The sequence below is a fragment of the Arachis stenosperma genome, chromosome 5 (assembly GCF_014773155.1).
Source record: "Arachis stenosperma cultivar V10309 chromosome 5, arast.V10309.gnm1.PFL2, whole genome shotgun sequence".
NCBI classification, from domain to species: domain Eukaryota; kingdom Viridiplantae; phylum Streptophyta; class Magnoliopsida; order Fabales; family Fabaceae; genus Arachis; species Arachis stenosperma.
In genome coordinates this window covers 13782311-13788997 of record NC_080381.1, presented here as the reverse complement: position 1 = coordinate 13788997, position 6687 = coordinate 13782311, and positions in this window count along the sequence as shown.

Genomic DNA, 6687 nt, shown 5'->3' with positions numbered 1-6687 from the left:
CAAATTAAATAAACCCTAAAAATTTACATTTCATATAGATTAGTCTCTTAAAAAACGTGGACAAGTTGATTCAAATTATTAAGACTTTTTATCCTAATTATAGAAGTTAATTTGAAAGTAATGTGTCTACGTATCTGCTATTTTAAAAAACTTTATTGATATCTTTTTTAGAGACTAATCTGTTCGAAATATAAATTTTCAAGAATTTATTTATCACTTTACTCTCGTTATCAAATTTGACAAACTATTTTTGAGTATTTCTCTGTAGAGGTTATTGATCACTTGTAATGAATTCAAGCAAATTTAAATTGCATACACAAAGTAATGGTGCACAAATTTTTTTTAAAAATATTATTTATACACTAAAATCAGTTATTAAAATTATGTTTGTATTTTGTATTAGTAGTTCATTTTAATATACACCTAATGGGATTATTTTTTTTTTCCAAAATACCTTTCGTTAAAATCCCAAAAAGAATATTTATTTTTTGCGATTTCGAATATTTGAACCCAACCCAAAATCTATTATTAAGTTATAAATTATTTATCATCTCAGTAGTTATTGATACATACATTAGTATGTAAAGCAGTTTATATTTGTGAAGAAGGTGCAGTTGCTAGTTGCTAGAAAGAAGTTGATGATTATTGATGCCTTTCTTTTACCAATGGCGAGACATGCAGATACAATTAAAGCAATTAATTAGCCATATAGCCCAGTCTAAGTAACAAATTAAAGCTAGTAGGCAAAATTAACCACTATAATAATGCTCCATTGAACCCCGACACGATGTGACTCACATCTTTTAATCATAATTAACTATCTAATCTAATTTAAGCTAATCTCTTGCCCATAATAACCGTTTATTTTATTTAGATTAAACTTCATATGAAGTAGCAATAAAGTAGCAGCAAGTCATTCATCACTAGCTTGAATCAAAAAAGAAAAAGGGGTATCAGATATCACTATATATATATATATATATATATATATATATATATATATATATATATATATATATATATATATATATATATATATATATATATATATAATATAAATTATTTATCGAACATTATGTCGAGCAGATACAAAAATGTGTATCACTTTATAGAGTAATGAAAATCCAATTAATCGACATATGTCATCAAAGCCTAGCAATGATTGTCACGAAAAATGGTACAAAATTATTGGAGGTAGATGGTGCTGTCGTGGCTCAAAGTAATTGGAAAAACAAGATTACATTTTTGTGTATGTATATAATTAGAGTTAGAGAAGGTGTATGTGAATAATGGTTTCCAAAAACTCGGTACCATGATGATAATGGTGAGAATTTGTGTAGTTTCAACACTATTGAGTCTCGACAGGAAGATGACACATTATCCTTTAGTGCTTAAAGTTGATAAGCACATACACACTCTTTGTGCCCTTTTGATGGGTCCTACTTGTTCACTACATATGTGGACCAATGCGGCTTTGAAATCTGTCTTTTTAACCATCACACCCCCACATTAATTATCACCAAATCCAAATTAAGGGATTAGAAATTATATATGGGCTTAAATAGTACATGATAATCAAACTCGAAAGTTCACATTTTTATAATGATTTAAAACATCTAGGTCATATATTAGCTAAGATGTAATCGTTTTATGGGAGAAAGTCAGGTGCAATTGATTTTATGTAAAGTTGATATTTGAAAGTCGTTAGATAATTTGACTGATTTAACTAAATTTTTATCTAACGACTCTCAACTATCAACTTTACATGAAGTCAATTGTATTTGAGTTTTTACTTTATATATATATATAAGTAAACTAATACGTAACTAATTTGAGTTGGTTTAATAATTAAATTATTTATTTATTTAAATAAATAAATTAATATAAATTTGATCCATATTTAAATATCTTGGAGACGACATTATGCCTTAAAACTATCAAGTCAAACTCGGTGCAACTAATTTAAATTAAAAACTGTTATACATTTCACGCAAATTTCAGACTACAAACAAAAGACGGTTGACGCAAGTTCACAATAAATACTGATGCAGGCGACCTATGGAGGGCAGGGAAAAAAGAACAAGATATACAACAAATCAGAAAGCTTCTCGATTCTAAGTTTGATATTTTTAGATTATATAGTGAGTTGAGTGTTGGAGTTCTTTTTATAAATTCTCCACATTACTCGGACGAAAGAAGAGCCAGTAGCATAATGCATCGAAAAAGGACATTTTCAACACTCTTTCTAATGTGGACGAATTATACTTCGGAGTCCAATTCCAAATTGGAATCGGAACATAACTAATCAATTATACTACCTATATATTAAAATTAAGGTGGAAACTTAAGTATAGTTGATTTTATGTGAAGTTGATATTTGAAAGTCGTTAGATTATTTGATTGATTTGACTAAATTTTCATCTAACAGTTTTCAGATATCAACTTCACGTAAAGTCAACTTTACCTGAGTTTTCACCATAAAATTAACTATCAAAATTTGTTATTGTATAAAATATATGTTAGAATAATATAAAATATATATTAAAAATATTTTTAAATTTTATTTCGTTTCAATTTTGTCCCAAATATTTTTTATTTGCATCAAATATATCTTCGATGGCTAAATTTTCAAAAAAATTAAAACCAATCTAATAATAATGCATGAAAATTATGTTTGATTTGTTTGTATTGAGAGTTGTTCTTATGAAATTGTTGTTGAATTGGTTTTAAATTTTTTGAAAAATTAGTCATTAGGAGTATATTTGATGCAAATAAAAAAAATTTGGAACAAAATTGAAACAAAATAAAATTTAGGGGTATTTTTAAATTTTTGTCAAACTTCAGAAATAAAAAGTATACTTTACTCTTAAAAATAAATTAAATAATATATGTATTTATACATAAATATATGATGGCTAATTTTAGTGACTGACTTTAGTGTACAAATAATATTTTTGATAATCAATTCAGATTTTTTTAGTAGTTAGATTATTTTTCTGTATAAGTGTTGGAAATTCAAATATCGTATTTGTATATACAGTAATTCTTTAGTCACTGACAAATTTTAAATGAAACTCCAATTCAGCAATAATTTACACCTGACGTACCCCGCGATACTCGGAAGCAAGGTTGTAACTGAAACCGAGCTCAAAGCCCGGAAATAAACAAACCACAACAGAAATTTCTGACTAAGTCATTCTTATCTCCTAACCGCTATCCACAATAACAGAATCCACTACTCAAAGTAGATCACGACTCTGCATAAGTTGAAGATACTAATAACAACTCCTATCAGATACATCGGAACAAACAAGACCCTCACTAACAAACCACTCGCCTATAAAGGCTCATGCCACACAACTTATAAGGGACAGGTTACATAACTCTCTCTAAGTTATCTCTCTTATTCTGATATTACTCACGTACTTACTTGAGCGTCAGAGTGCTTTGTGCAGGTGCTCCCGCCGCCGTGTTTCAAAGGACCGAGGACTACCTCTGGCACTGCCCCTAGACGACGTATAGCTCGACCCAGGACTCGAGTGACCCCTCAGAGGCCATACATCTCGGTTCACTCAGCACGGAATATTTGGCGCCCACCGTGGGGCCTGATAAACCCCATTTTTAGGGTTTATCTTGTATTGAATTTAGGGTATTTTGATAACCTTTTCTCGCATTTAACCTATGAATTGGCATGGTTTTGTAATCTCTCCCGTATTTGTGCTTAATTGTAAAAACATGCTTTTTAAGCCTTATTTTGATGAATTCTAGTTCCTCTTTGATTCCATAAGATGCCTTGATGTGTTTGCTAGTAATCTCAGGATGAAATAGGTTAGGCATGGATCAAGGGAGCAAGGAAGAAAGCATGCAAGTGGAGAGAAGCATAAAAAGCCAAAGAATTGATCTAGGCCATGCACGCGCACGCGCACAAGGCGCTCGCGCGCACATTGCGAAATAAGCCAGGGACGCGCCCGCGTACCGTGCGCGCACGCGTCGATGACAGCACATGACCTCATTAAGGCAACGCGTGCCTGGCGATTTGAGAGGGTTTCTGAACCCATTTTCGGCGCCAATTGCAAAGGAAAAGGAATAAAAGGATGAAGGATTAAGGGGAAGTCATGAATTAGTTAATGAAGCATAGAGAATATACTTAGGATTAGTTTAGAGTTTTAGAGAGAGAAGCTCTCACTTCTCTCTAGAATTAGGATTAGGTTTAGTTCTTAGATCTAGGTTTTATCTTAGTTTCCTTCTACTTCTACTTCCCAATTCATTGTTGTTACATTCATCATTCTTCTACTCCTTTGTTGTAATTTCTTTTATATTGTTCTTATACTTTGTTGTAGATCTACTATTGCTACTTCCATTTTCTTTCAATTCAATAAGAGGTAATTCATGATAATTGTTCTTCATTGCTTTTCTATTGTTGATCTCTTGTTTTTGTAGTTATAGATTCCTTTAATTCTTGCATTTAATAATGTTTACTTGTATTGCACTCTATGTGTTTGATGAAATGTCTCTTCTAGATATAGTGTAGGTTTTGTTCCTCTTGTCCTAGGTAGAGTAATTAGTGACTCTTGAGTTATCTAATTCCTTTGTTGATTGATAATTAGAAGTTGCTAATTAATTTGAATACCTCTAAAGCTAGTCATTCCTTTAGGAGATGATTAGGGCTTGAGGAATCAAATTGATTCATCCACTTGACTTCCCTCCATAGTTAGAGGTTAACTAAGTGGTAGCAATGAACAATTCTCATCACAATTGAGAAAGGTAACTAGGATAGGACTTCTAGTTCTCACATCTCGCCAAGAGCTTTGTTAGTTGTTAGTTTATTTTCATTGCCATTTACTTTTCATGCTTCTTATCCAAAACACCAAAATAACTCATAATCAATAACAAGACACTTTATTGTAATTCCTAGGGAGAACGACCCGAGGTTTGAATACTTCGGTTTATAAATTTTAGGGATTTGTACTAGTGACAAACAACTTTTTGTATGAAAGGATTATTGTTTGGTTTAGAAACTATACTTTACAACGAGATTTTATTAGTGAAATTCTAAACCGTCAAAAATCCAATCATCAGGGCCCGAAAGTCACACTAACCCCACCCTTTTTCCATACTGCACTTTGTGTTTTTCTTTTACGTAGGGTTTCTCGACCTTCAAACATGGCCGATAACGGAGTTCATCAGCTCGCTTAGGCTGAACTTATGGCCCAGATGGCTGTGCTACAGGCAGAAGTCAAGAGACTCGCCGAGCTATCAACCCAGAACAGCGCCAACAAACGATAAGAGGGTAACTCCGAAGGCCCAACCCAAGGCAGCACCGACCTACTGAGTGTCAACCCCCCAAAGGAAAGGCTGACCTTAGACAACCCGTTCTCTGAAGAAATCATAAATTACCAGATGCCAAAACATTTTATACTACCTTCCTCACTCGAGCCATCTAAGGGGATTGGTGACCCCCGGGCTCATATTAAGAAATTTCAGTCTATGATGTTTTTTAACAGATCTAATAATGAACCTGTGCTTTGCAGAGCTTTCCCTACTTACCTTGACGGAGCTGCTCTACTTTGGTTTTCAAAATTATTGGCAGGATCAATCTCTTCCTTTGAAGAGCTAGCAAGGTCCTTCATAGACTACTTTGCAGCAGCACAGATTTACGTGCACAGATCGGATTACCTAAGCACCATCCGCCAAGGTCCACAAGAAAGTTTGAAAGACTATATAACCAGATTCACAGAAGCAACCATGGAAATACCGGACCTGAACCCCGCTGTCCACCTACATGCCCTCAAGGCCGGCCTCTGACCCGGAAAGTTCAGAGAGACAATCGCAGTCACTATGCTGAAAACATTAGAAGAGCTCCGGGAAAGAGCAGCTGGGCAGATGGAGATTGAAGAGCTCCGTGAGGCCAACAGAACATAAAGAAAACCTAGAAAGGAGGGTGACAGAATGCCAAGGTCGGCGAACAACAAAGAGCTCGGCAAACCATTCAAGCTCACCCCCAAATTCGACAACTACACCAGATTCAACACAAGGAGGGAAAAGATAATCAAAGAAATACTCAACACCAAAATCATAAAGCCACTAGCAAGAGCTGGGAGCTATCAAGACCAGCGATTTGTTGACAAAAGCAAGCACTGTGCCTTCCACCAGAAGTACAGACACACAACCGATGAGTGCGTGATAGCCAAAGATCTCTTGGAAAGATTAGCGCGGCAAGGCCTCCTAGATAAATACATCGAAGGAAGGAAACGTAAAGAGAGCAATAGGGACAAAGAAGAATGCCAATAAAACTCGGAAAGCAAGGAAGCCAATAAATGGTCAAACAACACCCCACCTAAAGGGGTTATAAACTGCATATCCGGAGGATTCGCTGGGGGAAGCGAAACAACATCGGCGAGAAAGCGTAGCTACCGCACAATGCTGGCAATCGAAGGGACGACACCACATGGCAACAAGAATGCACCCGACCTAGAAATCACTTTCAACCAGGCAGACGTATGCTCGGCCCCACCTCACTCAGACGACCCAGTGGTAATTTCCATCCAGATAGGTGAACTATTGGTAAGAAAAGTCCTTCTGGACCTAGGTAGCAGCGCCGATGTTCTTTTTTACACTACTTTTCTAAAAATGAAAATATCTTAAAGACTTATACAACCCTCATCCGGAGAATTAGTCGGATTCTCT